Source organism: Hemiscyllium ocellatum, chromosome 2, assembly GCF_020745735.1.
Source record: "Hemiscyllium ocellatum isolate sHemOce1 chromosome 2, sHemOce1.pat.X.cur, whole genome shotgun sequence".
In the NCBI taxonomy this organism is placed as follows: Eukaryota; Metazoa; Chordata; class Chondrichthyes; order Orectolobiformes; family Hemiscylliidae; genus Hemiscyllium; species Hemiscyllium ocellatum.
In genome coordinates, this window is record NC_083402.1 from 127,113,226 (window position 1) to 127,130,968 (window position 17,743).

General features: G+C 39.8%; 1 protein-coding gene across 1 annotated transcript in view; it reads left to right on the top strand.

Annotated features, from left to right (window-relative positions):
- Positions 1 to 17,743, top strand: part of cntln (centlein, centrosomal protein) — a 454,938-nt gene that overhangs the window by 188,445 nt on the left and 248,750 nt on the right. The gene's annotated exons all lie outside the window — the stretch shown is intronic.

Sequence of the window (17,743 nt, forward strand, 5' to 3'; positions counted from 1 at the left end):
TTTCAAGTAGTAGTGAGTATTAAATAAAGCATTAAAGAAAACGTGTGTTTTCTAACTAAATACACAGAATATTACTTTGATATTGTGGCTTTTGGTCCCTTAAAAGAAATTCCAGTACAGGTACATTTTTTCCATGTAATGTATTTTGTTAAGACAAAATAACCTAAATTAATAAAGGCAACAATCAATAATTGTATGCAAGAAATATAATCCATGACTTTAATAATTCTAAAGGAACTATGAACTTAGATATTATTTGTAACTAGTGTGAAAAGCATTTGCAGCTTTCTGTAGGTTAAAGGAACATTGTTGTCTGGCAGTTTTTTTTACATTCTTTAATTTCTGGCCTGAAAATTATCTGATCCACAATCTCAAATTTGATGCAAGACAGTAAGTCTCCACCAGTGAAGTACAATTTGATGGTATATTTGTTGTAATATTACACCTATTAACTCATGCATTTCTATGATAACTGGGAGGATACTCGTTCATTGCCTTATTTTTGTCTTAAACGTTGCCTTTTAACTTTTAAGAAATAAAGCCTTTTTATGCACTGAGCAGCAGCAGTAATCACTTCTGACAAGTTAGTTGTATTTTCGTAATACTTGTAAATAAAAAATGCAATTTGCTACTTCTAAACAGACTAGAAGTAAATTTTTAATAACATAGTACATTGGAAGTTGTAACCAAGGTAGTGGAACATTTTCTCTTTGAACTCCCAAAACAAGCATAGAAGATGATGTGCTTGTATGATAAAATTTTTAAAAAATGATAATCATTTCCTATGGTAGCAGTCTGACGTTAATATGCCATATATCAAATATTCACAAAAGCATAATGTCAGTTACTTTACACCACTCATATTACTGCTGAAAGCATTACGATAATCTTTTTATTCAGCATTATGTATTACCCCGTACGAAAATTCCACAGAGAACACATAAGTGACAATGTCAGTCAACAAACAAAATATACTTTAGAAGGCAGTAACAGAATCACATTATCGGTACAGTGTCAGCTTCCACAATGTATGTTAAGCTATGTTAAGCTTTTGCATTTTTATACACAAGGGGCAGCCTAATGGATATCTCATGGATATGAGATTATAGTTGAATTTTACCTTAGCAAAACAGATGAATCCACTGCATCTCTAACAGTTTTTGTAGTTCAAGTAGTTTATTCTAACTGTTTGGTTCAATAATAATAAGAAAACAGCTGATCTTATTTGATCAAGGCTACATTTTGTTTTTGCATTTCATCTCATCTTTCCTCTTCTGTGCGCAATGGTTTTTACTCTACTAGGTCTGCAAACCAATACTTCTCAAAGCTACCCTATACTTCAGTACTGCCACTACCTTCCATTGCAATACAAATGAAACAATTAATCAAAGAAAAGAATAATTACCCTGGACACCAAAGTGGCTGTTAAATAGCCAGTACATGTGCAAAGTGGACTGGCGCTGTCAGCTGGTAACAATGGCCTTCAGGATGTACCATCAGCATGTGCTATTCATGTCACCATGTCTGCACACTTCCTCTTTATTTCATCGAGGAGTAGCATTTTAACCATTTGCAGCTAAACAAAAAGCAAAGTTTTTCAAAGTTTAAGACATATCGGCATATTTCTCTGGCAACTAGGATTTGTAAGCTGGTGTGTATTCAGTGACTACGTGTGTTAAGTACTTCATTCCTTCAAAAATGCTTCAGGATATCTAATGCTCATGACAGATACAGTGTAAATATTTTCTTTTTCCAAATATTTTAATTTTATTGAATTATAGGATGCGAACATTAATTGACTATCCACAACTAACCTGGAGAAGATGGTGACAAGTTGATGCTCTCAATAGATAGTTTGAATAGACATTTAGACCCACTGTTAGGATTAGATGTTAGGTGGCAAATGCGGTCAATGCCACCTATAGGTTACGCCAACAGTGTGCACATGTGAAGAAGATGACTTTGCAATTTGAAGTGAAGAAAGAGGCACAGGCAAATTCCACTGTTTCAGCTGGATGTGATCCAGGACTTGTGAAGCCTCGGGAATGACACAGGGGAACAGAAGGATGTACAGAGTTGGAAGTCTACCCTTAAACAATCAAGACAATTGGGTGTAGGCAGTGATAGCCATCTTCTGGTGCAGCTCCCCTCCATCCTGCATTGTATGCACGATATGGCACTCATGCTCTGATGAAAGCCCATTCTCTCATCTGTGCAGAGACCCTACTGCATTATGGATAATCACACTGTAGATTTTATTGCGATAATTTGATAATAATAAATTGCATACTTGACAATTTCACTCAGAAGCTGTTGAGAGTTAATTCCATTGCTTTGAATCTTGAGTAATTGATAAAGGATTTTATGACAATCCAATAGTTTCCAAGTCACCATTGCTGAGGCTAGCTTTATGTTCCAGACTTATTTTAATCAATTGAATTTAATTTATAATCTGTTGTGGTGGATTGTGAACTTATCCCTGCGTTGTTAAGCCTGGTCTCTGGATTATTACTTAAGTACCATAATCACTGTTCTATGGTTTGCTAAACTTTCAAGATGAAAAATTCTTTCTCCTTACACAGCTCCAGGATTTCTTGCATATTCAGATAGCAGAACAAAGAGTGACCTTCATAATCTCAGGATATCCCAAAGGATTTTATGGCCAATGCGCTACTTTGGAAGTGTAGTCACGGCTTAAAAATAATAATTTGTGAGTTGTGGGTATTGCTGTCTTGACCAGCATTTGTTGTCCATCCCTAATTATACTTGAAGGAAAATTCCACAAATTTTACCCTAAAATAATGAATGAACAGCAGTATAATTTTGAGCCAGAATAACCTGTGACTTGTGAGAGGATCTTGGTGGTGTATGCAGGTATTTGCTGTCCTTGTCCTTCTAAGTGAAACAGGTTGTGGGTTTGGAAGGTGCTGTTGAAGGAGACTCTGCGAATTACTACAGTCTATCTTGTAGGTGATGTAATTACTGCCACTGTTCAACAGTGATGGAGGGACAGAATAGTGAATGTACTGCAAGAGGTGCCAGTCAAGTGGAATATTTTTCCTGGATGGTGTTGCTTATCTTGACTGTTGCTGGAGCTGCGCTCATTCAGGCAAATAGAGAGTATTCTGTTGCACTTCTGCCTTGTGCCTTGTTGGTTAGCATTCCTCCTGGAAGCACAGTATTTCCATGGTAGATCAAGTGCAAGGTTTTGTCAATGGATGTGACAGTGTGGTGATTCAACTATTGAGTTGCAAGGAAAGATTGGTTAGGTTCTGTCTTGTTGGGGATAATCATTGCCTGGTATTTGTGTGGCGAGAATATAACTTGCCACTTATCAGTCCATGACGAGAGTGTAGTGCTGGAAAAGCGCAGCAGGTCTGGCAGCATCCAAGGAGCAAGAGAATCAACGTCTCAGGCAGAAGCCCTTCATCAGGAAGATTTGCTGTGCTTTTCAAGCACCACACTCTTGACTCTGATCTCCAGCATCTGCAGTCCTCATTTTTGCCATTTATCAGTCCATGTCTGGCTGCATGGACTGTTTTTGTATCTGAGGAATTGTGATTAGTGCTAAACTTGGTGCAAGCATTGTGACAGCCAATTTGCACACATCACGCTTGCACAAACAGCAATGTGATGGTAACCAGATGATAAGCTTGATTTTACGTTGGTTTGGCTTGACAGGTCTGTTGTATGAGGACAGCTTGATTTGATTGGGCCCGTATTCACGAGAAGGATGAGAGAGGCCATGATTGAAACATATAAAATTCTAACAAAGCTAAATAAACTAAATGCAGTGAGAATGTTTTACCTGGCTGGGGAGTCAAGAGTTAGGGGTCACAGTTTCAGAATGCTGAGAGATAAGTAACATTTCTGCATTCAGAGGGTGGTCAAGCTATGGAATTTTTTTTATCATAGAGCGCTGTGGAGGCAGGTGACCAAGTACGTTCAAGAAAGAGGTTGATATATTTTTCTGTAATAAAGGCACTAAGGTGTATGGAGAGGAGGCTGGAATATAGTATTGAGTTAGAGGATCAACCATGTTCATGTTGAATTAGGGAGCAGGCTCAACTGAACAATTGACCCACTTATGTTTTTAGTTTCTGTGTACTATTACCTAACTATCAGAATAGTTCATCGCATGATACCAAAGGCAAATGGAGAGTATTTTGTTACCTTTTGAGACACAGGCTATTGTAATGCCTTTTTCATCTTTCAGTTAAACAAGACAGATCCCCATCTGTCACAGCTTTATCCATTGATTTATCAATGTAACGTCTCAACTTTCTACTCCAATTTGCATTATTTAATCTGCCCCTTAATTGGATTCTGTCAGCAAACCTGGCCATATTACACTCGTTCATCACCAAAACCATTTTTAAATATAATAAAAATTAAAGGCCAAGTACAGATCTCTGCAGGCCACCATTCGTCACATTTTGCATTATTTCTACTCTCTTCCTCCTGCCTCCCAACTTTGCCTCCATTTCTGTGACTGGGTGTGACATTTCATTCATATATCTGTCACCAGACTCCCAAAGTAACTGGTCTTCTTGGAAATCTGTTGTGGCAGACGACTTCCTGGCAGATAGCAGAAATGCCTTTGGAATGTTCTCAAAGAAAACCTGTAGATCAAATATCCTGTCAATTCATGGAAGACTTTATTTTGTGACCAACCAAAATAGAGAAGATTCATTTGGGATGGTGCCAAACACATTGAGAAACTTCATCGAGGGTGTACAGAGGTGAAGTTGAGACAGTGTAGGGAGTACACAGACCTCCAACCACCTCATCTACCCCATCCTTCAAGCACCATGTCAGAGTCTGCAAATTGCGAATTGGATTTTTAAGCCATTTCAGAGGCTTTGTATCAGAGTGGAAGCAAGTCATCCACCATCCTGAAGTTTAAATGTGAAAAGGCAATTTTCAGAACAAAAAGAGATTATAATCTCTATATTAGCTTTCTTTATAAAACTAATATTTATGGATTGACTGATATTTGTGGGCATTTTCTTGTTTTAGGAATTCATACTGGAAAATTTATCCTATTAACCACCTGAAGTAATGGAAGGAGTGGGAATTTGACATTGTGGAAGCACTGAGCTGTGAAGTCTCAACATCTGTGTTGTAGAATAAGAATCAAATATCAATAACTTAATTTCAATATAACATTATTCTCACGTGACTTCTCTACCCACTCTCGCTCTTACTTCAGCCTCTTAGATTGTTCCAACGTTGTTCACACTAACTTTGAGTCACATCACCTACTGTTTTGATCAGGCATCACTCGCATTCCAATCTCATCACTTGACTTTTACAATTTCAGATCATAACCTCTGCCCCCATAGTTTGACTGATAATGATAGATGATTCTGCTATTCTCACTTAAACTTTCTCTACAGACAAATTTTTCTTGTTGCATTACCAAGCATTTTGCTTTGCACTGTCAATGTCATTGAATCTCAACTGCCTTCCCATTGTTCTTTTATTCCCTTCCTACCTACCTCCCTCTGTTTATAAAATCTGTTACACACTTTTTTTTGTTCCAGTTTTTCTGACAAATCCTTGACCTGAATATTAATTCTGTTTCATTCTCCATCTCCATTCTCACTGTCTGATTTGGTGAATATTTCCAGCATTTTCCATTTTTATCATGATAATATCTAGACTCTTGGAGCAATTGTGATGAATTCTGTCTTTTTTTTTGAGATCCAAGATTTTTTGATCAGCAAAGCCAAAAAGTGAAAAAAAAACACAAAGAAAGACTGTGGGATGTAAAGCTCTTGAACAATAAGCAGAAAGAAGAAGAAGATACCTATAACTAACTTAGGGCTTCATTTAAAATTGTCAGCCAAACTCAGTTTTAGATCTTTGCAGTCATGTCCTGGTTGAATTTTGTTGTAACCTAACAGTATTACATTTCGAGTTTAATGAAATTTAATCTAATTAAAGGGATTGCTTAGTTAATTTCTTTTTATCTAGATTGCTTGTGGGTGTTGAGACTAATGAGTGTCCTTTGCCTTTGGAGAGCAAAAAAGAAGCAGATCATTGCAAGAGGCTATCTGAAACGAATATGTAATTTATGAAGATACCTTGGCTATGTTGAGCAGTTTTGAACTATAAAGATAGATAACATGTAAATTTCTACAATTATTTACTTGGTGTAATTGCAGAAAAAAAAGTGCTGCACATTCCCTGTTACATTATTCATAGTGAATCAGAGTTAGATTGCTGAAAGCAGAAGGAGGAATACAATGCACATTTCTACTGAAGTAATCTGGAAAGAATCAAATATAAAATACTGCAGATACTGAAAGTCTGAGATTAAAACAAAAAATACAAGAAATACTTAGCAGATTTAGCTGACTTTTGGAGAGAAAAGCAGAGTAAATGTTTCGGGTCCACGATCTTTTATGAGAACTGGACCTGGAGCTTCAACTCTCCCTGTGTACAAATGTTGCCAGATCTGCTGCGTATTTACGATTTTTTTTTTTCCCGATTTGCATTGTCCATGGCATTGTATTTCTGTGTAGGCATTTATTGCTCTGTCAATTCTCTTTTGAATTATATCACCTTGAACAAATTCTAATGTTCCGTCCAGTAAACTTTCAGTTTGTTTCTTCCACTGGGTTCACTTGCTGTTTTGATATTGTTGTTTGATGAAGTATCAATTAAACAGTCACATCTCCTTCCTCGATAGTTGCCTCTTGTTCCAAGTTCCTCCACATGAATGATGACTGAAATTCCATCCTCTGTGTTTTGCATTTGCTAATAAATACATATCTCCTCGGCTTTTCTGCATTCCTTGAACCTTTGTTCCCCTGCATCATAAGATCCATGTTCAATGCTATGCAACCTCACATACACCTGTTTGACTTCTCTCTCTTCAGCTGTATCAATATTGTTTTCATCTGCGGTTTCATTTCATCCTTTACCTCATCCTGTGCTTTAAATAAAAGCACTATTTGTAGCTTTCACATCTGAATGATCATACATTGGTTCCCAGTTAAATAGGTCTCAATTATAAAATTCTTACCTTGTTTCCAAATTCTTCCAAAACCTCAGCAATCCCCAGCCACAACATACTGCATTCCCCTCATCCTGGCCTCGTGAGGATCCCTGGTTTCAATTCCTCTGTCACAGCAGCTGCCTGACCTCCTGAGCATTTATAGCAAATTTTATTTCAGATTTTCAGAATCCATAGTATTTTGTTAGAATCATAGAGTCATAGAGATGTACAGCATGGAAACAGACCCTTCGGTCCACCTGTCCATGCTGACCAGATATCCTAACCCAACCTAGTCCCACCTGCCAGCACCCGGCCCGTATTCCTCCAAACCCTTCCTATTCATATACCCATCCTAATGCCTCTTAAATGTTGCAATTGTACCAGCCTCCACCACATCCTCTGACAGCTCATTCCATACACGTACCACCCTCTGCGTGAAAACGTTGCCCCTTAGGTCTCTTTTATATCTTTCCCCTCTCACCCTAAACCTATGCCCTCCAGTTCTGGACTCCCCAACCCCAGGGAAAAGACTTTGTCTATTTATCCTATCCATGCCCCTCATGATTTTGTAATCCTCTATAAGGTCACCCCTCAGCCTCCGACGCTCCAGGGAAAACAGTCCCAGTCTGTTCAGCGTCTCCCTGTAGCTCAGATCCTCCAATCCTGGCAACATCCTTATAAATCTTTTCTGAACCCTTTCAAGTTTCCCAACATCTTTCCGATAGGAAGGAGACCAGATTTGCATGCAATATTCCAACAGTGGCCTAACCAATGTCCTGTACAGCCGCAACATGACCTCCCAACTCCTGTACTCAATACTCTGACCAATAAAGGAAAGCATACCAAACGCCTTCTTCACTATCCTATCTACCTGCGACTCCACTTTCAAGGAGCTATGAACCTGCATTCCAAGGTCTCTGTGTTCAGCAACACTCCCTAGGACTTTACCATTAAGTGCATAAGTCCTGCTAAGATTTGCTTTCCCAAAATGCAGCATCTCGCATTTATCTGAATTAAATTCTATCTGTCACTTCTCAGCCCATTGCCCATCTGGTCCAGATCCTGTTGTAATCTGAGGTAACCTTCTTCACTGTCCTCTACACATCCAATTTTGTTGTCATCTGCAAACTTACTAACTGTACCTCTTATGCTTGCATCCAAATCATTTATATAAATGACAAAAAGTAGAGGGCCCAGCACCGATCCTTGTGGCACTCCACTGGTCACAGGCCTCCAGTCTGAAAAACAACCTTCCACCACCACCCACTGTCTTCTACCTTTGAGCCGGTTCTGTATCCTAATGGCTAGTTCCCCCTGTATTCCATGAGATCTAACCTTGCTAATCAATCTCCCATGGGGAACCTTGTCGAATGCCTTACTGAAGTCCATATAGATCACATCTACTGCTCTGCCCTCATCAATCTTCTTTGCTACTTCTTCAAAAAACTCAATGAAGTTGTGAGACATAATTTCCCACGCACAAAGCCATATTGACTATCCCTAATCAGTTCTTGCCTTTCCAAATACATGTACATCCTGTCCCTCAGGATTCCCTCCAACAACTTGCCCACCACTGAGGTCAGGCTCACCAGTCTATAGTTCTCTGGCTTGTCTTTACCGCCCTTCTTAAATAGTGGTACTACGTTTGCCAACCTCCAGTCTTCTGGCACCTCACCTGTGACCATTGATGACACAAATATCTCAGTAAGAGGCCCAGCAATCACTTCCCTAGGTTCCCACAGAGTTCCAGGGTACACCTGATCAGGTCCTGGGGATTTATACACCTTTAACCATTTCAAGACATCCAACACTTCCTTCTCTGTAATATGAACATTTTGCAAGATGTCACCATCTAGTTCCCTACAGTCTATATCTTCCATATCCTTTTCCACAGTAAATACTGATGCAAAGTATTCATTTAGTATCTCTCCCATTTTCTGTGGCTCCACACAAAGTCCGCCTTGCTGATCTTGGAGAGGCCCTATTATCTCCCTGTTACCCTTTTGTCCTTAATATATTTGTAAAAACCCTTTGGATTCTCCTTAATACTATTTGCCAAAGCTATCTCATGTCCCCGTTTTGCCCTTCTGATTTCCCTCTTAAGTATACTCTACTTCATTTTAAGTCATGTTTCAACTATACAGTTAGTCTCTGTATGTCATTCCATTTTGGGCACTGTACCTCAGCGTGGTATATTAACATAAGAAGTTGTACAGCAGAGATTCAAAGCTGTGATCACTGGACGAGAAGGATTAAAACATGACGACAGGTTGCATAAACCTAGGCTAAATTTGTTTTGATTTTAGAAAAGTGAATATGATTAATTACATTAGATGCAGAGAAGCTGTTTCCTTTGGTGGACAAGAATGGGAGGGCAGAATCCGAACATTTGAATTAAGCCATATAAGAATAAAATGAGGAAATGCTTCCTCAAAAAAAAAGATGTAAATGAAACTTGGGACTGATTGTGAATGCTTGTAGTCTTCACAACTGAGATTTGCAGTTTTTCTTTTGGGTAAGGGTGCCAAGGGATGTGGGTTAAATGGTTTTGAACTGCAAATCAGCCATAATCAAATTAAATGATGGATCAAGGCTAAAGGGGCTGAAGAGGCAATTCCTAAAACTGAGTTTTGTTTGTCTGCTCTGTGTATCACTTTGACATCATTTGTGTGTAATGGTAAAACAATACTAGCAACTTGTATTCATAGAACATCTTAAATTTAATAAAATGTCCCAAGACACTTCATAGGAAAATATAACATTTGGTCAAATACAGAGGTGTTCAGTCATTTGACTAAAAGGTTGACCAAAAATATTTGTTTAAAGCAAGAAATTGACACAGAGAGGCAGCAAAGTGTAGGACTGAAATTTAAGAGCTTGGCTATCAATAGTTATGAAGTTGGACAGAGTTGACTTGAGTGATGACATAGATATGTGGTGGAGACTCAACTTGGGTTTGAATATGATTCCAGGGCTTAATCACAAAATGTTGCTATAGTGAGGAAGAAGGGAATCGTTTCAGTCTTCACAGTATTTAATTGAGCAAGGTTTCTGTTCATTAGTGATAGAGGTTGCATGAGTGGTGTGATCATTTTTTATTTGTTCATGGGATGTTGGGTATCACTGACTAAGCTAGCATTTATTGTTGGTCCCTAATTGCCTTGGAGAAGCTGGTGAAGAGCTGCCTTCTTGAACTGCTGCTGTGTTCTGTTTGTAGGTATATGAACAGTGCTGTTAGGAAGGGAGTTCCAGCACTTATATCCCATGACAGTGAAGGACCAGCGGTATAGTTCCAAGTCAGGTGATATGTGACTTGGTATGGAATTCCCTTCTTAATGGCACTGTGAGTCAACCTACAGCAGGTTCAAGAAGTCAGTTCACCACCACCTTCTCAATGGCAACTAGGGATGAGCAATAAATGTTGGCCAGTCAATGACACCCACATTCCAAAAATTATTTTAAAATTGTGGCAGAGTTTGTTGTTAAAGTGCTGCCTAAGGATCCTAGGTGAGTTAGTGTACCACATCTTGTAAATATTGTATATTGCTCCCATATAGCTCTGTTAGTGAAGAGAATGAATGTTGAAGGTAGTGAATGGGCTACCATCAAGCAGGTTGCTTTGTCCCAGATGGTGTTGAGCTTCTCGAGTGTTGTTGGAGGTGCACTCATTCTATCATATGTAAATTGTGCCTAGTATATGGTGGATAGGCTGTATGAGACATGAAGCAAATTACCTATTGCAAAATTCCTACCCTCTGACCTGCTCTTGTAACTGCAGTACTTATATCATTGGTCTGGTTTAGTTTCTGGCCCATAATAACTCCCATAATATTAATAGTGAGGGTTCAGTGATAGAAATAGTATTGTACATCCAGGGAAGATGGTTAGATTTGCTACCACAAAGTGCAGTCGATGCTGGGACAGTGGCTAAATTTAAGGACGATTTAAACAGATTTTTAATTGCTAATGGATTGAAGGGATATGGAGAGCAGAAAAATGGGGTGAGGAGCATAGCAGCCTTGATTGAATGGCGGAACAAACTCAATGGGATGAATGGCCTAATTCTGCTCTGATATCTTATGAACTTATGAAGATTCTGTCTTGATGGAGATGATCATTGTCTGGAATTTGGTTATCCATGCAACACTGGAAGAGACAAGAGCATTGCTGATAATGCAGATCTGGATGTCATTCGTGTACGTGATGTGTTTTCTCATGGTGTTGTCAAGAGTCAAGATCTAGATGAAACAAAGGAGTGAGCCAAAGGTAGATCCTTGGGGAATATAAATCAGGAAATGAAGTCACTGTTAGTGATTATTTGGCTATGGTTACATTAGTAAGAATGGAACTTACTGAGAACCGTCTTTCATAGCTGTGTGATAGTGGAGAGAGATCGGAGAAGGATGATATGGTCAATCACATCAAAATCTGCAGACAGCTTGAGAAGTGGAGGAGGGAAAGTTTACCTTTCCTACCATCACAAAGGATGTTATTTGTTACTTTGTTAAGAGCTGTTTCAGTACTACAGCTGAGGTGGGAATCTGATTGGAGGAATTCAATATTGACTTTTAGGAAAGATGGACATGAGCTTGGAAGGTAAGGCAACATCCAAGGAATTGAATTGAATTAAATTTATTGTCACATGTATCGAGGTACAGTGAAAAGCTTTGTCTTGCAGATCACATAGCTAAATAGCATAGATAAGTAAATAATAGGTAAACAGCAGCAAAGCAAAATCACAGGTACAGGTAAGTGCTAAGAGTTTGTGAGTCCATTCAGTATTCGAACAACAGTAGGTAGAAACTGTTTTGAAACGGCCTGGTGCATGTGTTCAGGCTTCTGTACCTCCTCCCCGATGGTAGAGGTTGTCGAAAAACATTGCCAGAGTGGGACGGATCTTTGAGAATGCTGGCCGCCTTTCCTTTACAGCAGACCTGGTAGGATGGATTCTATATATAGGGATATTGGCCTTTGTGATTGTCCGGGCCGAGTTCACACTCTCTGTAACTGTCTCCGATCTTGAATGGTACATTTGCCATACTAGGTAATGATACATCCAGGCAGAATGCTCCCGATGGCGTACCTATTAAAGTTGGCAAGAGTATTCGCCGTCATGCCAAATTTTCTCAGCTGCCAGAGGAAGAAGAGACGTTGGCCACATGAAGAGTCTATGAAAGCTTATTGTTGATGACCACTCCCAGGAGCTTAACACTCTCCACTTGTTCCACCTCTGTGCTGTTAATGTGCGGAGGTGGAGGGGGGCGATAGTCAATAATGAGTTCCTTGGTTTTGCTGGCATTGAGAGTGAGGTTTTTCTCAGTGCATCATTTTCACGGTCTTCCACCTCCCATCGACAGTCTGTTTCGTTGCCATCTGAGATTCGACTGACTATGGTGGTGCCATCAGCGAACCTGTAAATGGCATTAGTCTGGTATTTGGTGATGCAGTCATGAATATACAACGAGTACAGTAGAGGGCTGAGTACATACCCCTGGGAAACTCCAATGTTGAGTGTTAATGAGGATGAAATATTGTCTCCAGTCTTCACTGATTGTGGCCTGTGGGTCAGGAAATTGAGGATCCAGCTGCAGAGAGTTGGGCTTAGTCTAAGTTTAATAATCAGTCTCAAGGGGATAATAGTGTTGGAGGCTGAACTGTAGTCGATAATTAGGATTTTTACGTGGCTGTTCTTGGTATCAAGATGATCTAGGGAGGAGTGAAAGGCAAGTGATATGGCATCTGACATGGATTTGTTGGTCCGATAAGCAAATTGGAGCTGGTCAAGAATAGTGGGGAGACTGGAGTTGGTTAATATCATTCAAAGCAATGACCACCAAAGTTAGGGCCACTGGGTGGTAGTCATTGAGACATGCTGCATGAGCCTTCTTAGGCACAGGGATGATGTTGGCCCTCTTGAAAGAGGCAGGGACAGCGGCCTGCTGCAGGGAGAGGTTGAACATGTCCGAGCTGACCTCTCCCAGTTGATCTGCGCACACTCTGAATGCATGACCTGGTACTCTGTCTGGTACCATCGCTTTCCTTGGATTCACACGAAAGAAAACTGATCTGACCTCTGATGCAGTGACTGTTGGGATAGGTTTATTAATAATTGTCAGAATAGGTGTTACCTCTCTGCCGAAATTCTGCTCAAAGCGAGCATAGAAGGTATTGAGACGATCTGGGAGGGATATGTCATCCTCTGCTATCTTGCACTAACTCTTTTTAGAACCTGTGATATTTAGTCCTTGCAATAGTGGCTGGGTGTCAGTCTGGGTCTCTAGTTTGGATTTGTATTGGTCCGTGGCTGTCTTAATGGCTCTGCAAAGGTCATACTTGGATTCCTTATATTTGAGTAGGTTTCCTGATCTGAAGGCCTCACACCTGGTTTTTAGTAGGCTCTGCATGTCCTGATTCATCCAGGATTTCCTGTTGGGAAATACACAGATTGACTTCCTTGGTATGCAGTGCTCCACACACTTGCTGATAAAGTCTGTGATGGTGGTGACCTTCTCGTCCAAGTTACCTGCGGACTGCTTAAACATGTCCCAATCAGCTGATTCCAAACAGCACCGGAGTTGATGCTGTGCCTCCTCCGACCAGGACGACACCCACCCTCCTGTAAAAATGTCATCCCACATTCCCAATTCCTCCACCTTCGCTGTATCTGTTCCCAGGATGACCAATACCACTATAGAAAATCCCAGATGGCTTCCTTCTTCCCCCTTCCACATGGTTGACGATGCCTTTCAGCATGTCTCCTCCATTTCCTGCATCTCTGCCTTTGAACCCCATCCGTCTCAACACAACAAGGACAGATCTCCCGGGTCCTCACCTTCCACTCCACCAGCCTTCATATACATCACATCACCCTCTGCCACTTCTGCCACCTACAAAGAGACGCCACCACTAGTGATATATTCTCCTCCCCCCTCCCCCCCATCATTGTTCCGAAACGACCATTCCCTCTGCGACTCCCTTGTCAGATCCACGCCCCATACCAGTCCTCTCCCCACTCCCCGCACCTTCCTCTGCCACCGCAAGAAGTGCAAACTGGGCCTACACCTCCCCCTCACCTCTGAGCAAGGCCCCAAAGGATCCTTTCACATCCAACTGAGATTTACTTGTACCTCCCCAAAGGTCACCTCCTGTATCCGTTGCATCAGATGTGGTCTCCTGTACATCGAGGAGACACAACGCCAACTTCTAGAACATCTCTGGGACACCTGCAACAACCAACCCCACCCCCCGGCTGAACATGATTACTACCCCTCCCACATGCAGGTCCTGGGCCTCCTCCACTGCGAAACCCTAACCACCGGATGTCTGGAGGAAGAAGGCCTCATCTTCCAGCTTGGGGCCCTGCAACCACACGAGATTAATGTGAATTTCACCAATTTCCTAATTTCCCCTCCCCCCATCTTATCCCAGTCCCAAGCCTCCAATTCGGCACTGCCCTCTTGACCCGTCCATCGTCTTTACCATCAATCTGCTCCACTCTCCTCTCCGACCTATCACCTTCTCCCCCACCTTCATCTGCCTTTCACATTCCCAGCTACCTTCCCGCCCCAGCCACACCCCCTCCAATTTATCTCTCAGCCCCCCCCCCATTAAACTGTTAAATGAATGAAAGATGTGGATGCTATTGTAATAATCACTGTATTAATTTAGTATTGATCAGTTTCATTTCATCATGATTTGCATTTATGCATTATCCCTTCTCACCAAGTGTCTTACATTTCTGTAAATTACCTGAGATACAGTGACTGTGTTTTTGAAACAAAAATGCAATCTTTTGCTGCGATGTCACCAGGTACTGGATAAAATGTTTAAAGTGATGGCTTTTTTTGAATTGACGTGTGGGTCAGTTTTCAAATAAAAACACATGTTGCTATCTTATGTCATTTTTCTTGTGCCAATTTAAATGCTATGATGATTAGGAAATTAATACTTTTCTTGAGTGTTGTAGCCTTAGGTTTAATGGAGCAGTGATAATTGTTGAAGATATTTGTGAGTCGTTCTAATTCTGCTTCTGAGTGTATCAAAATCCCCATATGTCGACACAATACAAAGGCATTATTACTATGCGATTGCATCAATTAATGAAATTAGTGACAGCGAAAACCAAAAAAATTAACCTGAAAAATTAATAAATAGGCCTCAAAATATTTCAAAAGCAGCCCTGATGTGTACCTTCATCCCAGAGCGACATCCTGTGAAGTAGGAATCCACTGTATTTCGATACTGAATGATCTTCCATTCATTGCAAAGTTACCTAGGAATTTGGAGCAAGGCTGAAAAATTGCATACAAATCAAATATTGGAGAATTGCAGCAGAAAAGATGTGCGGGTAAGGTGAATTGGCCATGCTAAATTGCCCGTAGTGTTAGGTAAGGGGTATATGTAGGGGTATGGGTGGGTTGCACTTCGGCGGGTCGGTGTGGACTTGTTGGGCCGAAGGGCCTGTTTCCACACTGTAAGTAATCTAATCTAATCTAATCTGTACAGAGAAAAACAGAGCTAAGGTTTTGAGTTTAATGTTGATTCTTTTCAGCTGACAAACTTTAGCAGTTGTTCTTTTATTACTCTTTATGTTGCAAAATAAAACACAATGCTATTGGAAAACCTATGCACAATCTTGTGGATTTTAGTATTATAGAATTGTTTTTTCTATATATACTTCAAACAAAAGTTCATCTCTTATTTAATGGCTGAGCAAACGTTTTTGCAGCACACCACTGACGACATCAATGAATGTTTGCCAAATTTTACTGCTGTCCAGACGTTTGCATTGAAAAGGAAACATATTAATCCACAAGAACTGATAAATGTTCAAAGCATTGAGGAAAAGCAACAGAAATGGGTTTTTTTGCACATTCCTTAGTGTGAATTTGTGACAAAATGATTCAGTCTGTAAGTAAAATTAAAAATAAAGCACATTACTTGCACCAATGAAATTTGATCACCTTGCATCTGGAACACTTCGCTTACGAGATTTTGAGTCAAGGAGTTACAACTGTGAATTCCCACCAGTCCTCCAAACATTTTTGTTGAAGTATGTGTGAAAGAAGTGCTGTCTGGTGATCTTATCAGCTCATCTGTTTTCTGCTCCATGGTTATAATAGTATTATGCGCAGTTCATAGGGGACCTGAGTAAGCTTGCATCTCTTGAGATTGTCTATTTTCCTTGTCCAAAGTAAGGATTTTCTGAAAAAAAACCTGTCTAGTGAAACAGCTAACTTCTGTGAGCATGACTTTTGTAAAATGTGTAACATTACTTAGTGATGGTTCCATGTACAAGTGTATTGTACTTTACTGAAGTTACAACTTAAAAAGGAATCCACAGTACTTTTTTTATGCAGACTTTTAGTAAAGGTCAGAACCATCTTTCACCATGATATTTCAATAATTTGTATATTTCTGGTAACATGTGCATTGTTCTTTGATTAAAAAGTATAGAATGATAATTATTTAAGTATACTAATATTCTACCAACAAGACATTTTATATTGGAACTGAAATTTATTGCAATCTCTATTTACATTTGATCAAGTAACCAAGATTGAAATAAAAGCATGGTTTTGTAGGGTTATCACTGCTGTCTTACGATATTATTCTGTGGTTTTGGATGCTCGTATCCTCCAACCAGACAGTAGAGTGCACAGATACATGCTTTACCTTGCCGAAAAGAAAGACATGTTGGCAAAGTTTATTGTCTTGCACTCATCAAGACAGATGAGAGAATGCCAAATGTCAAGTAAACTGTGCAGTTTACAGGACAGAAGGGATGCAGATGGATTAGGGTTGACAAGTCGATTCTGATTGACCATTGCTTGGGAGAAAACAATGGGATAGAACATAGAACAGTACAGCACAGAATAGGCCCTTCAGCCCACGATGTTATGCCGACCATGTCCAAGGATATCCAAGCTTATAGTTCTTTATTGCTTTCTCCACGGCCATACCTTGATAATCAGAATAAATGAGTGAACCAATCAATATTTCTTTCTCCTATGATACGAATTGTGGTGATCATTTGAAATTTGGTGTTCTTGCATTTGACCTGAGCAGTATGAGGCAACATGTCTGTCTCCTTAGCGATATATGCTTAATGTGATACATTCTGGTGAGAGTCATGAATGTGAATAATATTCAAAAAAAAACTTCCTTATGAATTGTTGAAAAAAGAGAAAAGCTTTTTGATTTTTACTTATTGTGTCGACTTTAACATGCTATTAATACAAAGGGAAAGCAACCTTTTAATACAATATAAAAAAAGAATTCTGATTGGATGCCACATGGACTTTGATTGTAGAGATGTTGCCATAGAAAATGCACCAGTTGGATGATGATTGACGTTTTGTGGCCAAGCTTTCATTGATAGTTAAGCAAGACAGGTTGACTCAACTGGTCTAGCTTTTATCCTGAGAAATGAGCCAGAGAATGTCTGTCACTTGTTTTGTTCAGTTTGCTTTCTGTCTACAAAGAACGGGGTACTGTGTCCTAATATATGTAGCTTTGAGTTTATTTCATTAATTTTAACTTGATTGTCAGTATAATTCTTCATATGTTCTTGGTTATTGAATAAGTTTTATCCAATCACAGAATCACATGGATTTTGAGTTTTATAAGGACAGACTGGTCGGGTTTTATCTGTATCTTACTTATTACAACTGCTGAAGGAATATACTGTATCAAACATGGGATGGACAACCTAAATTCCTCGCATCAACCAGCAGT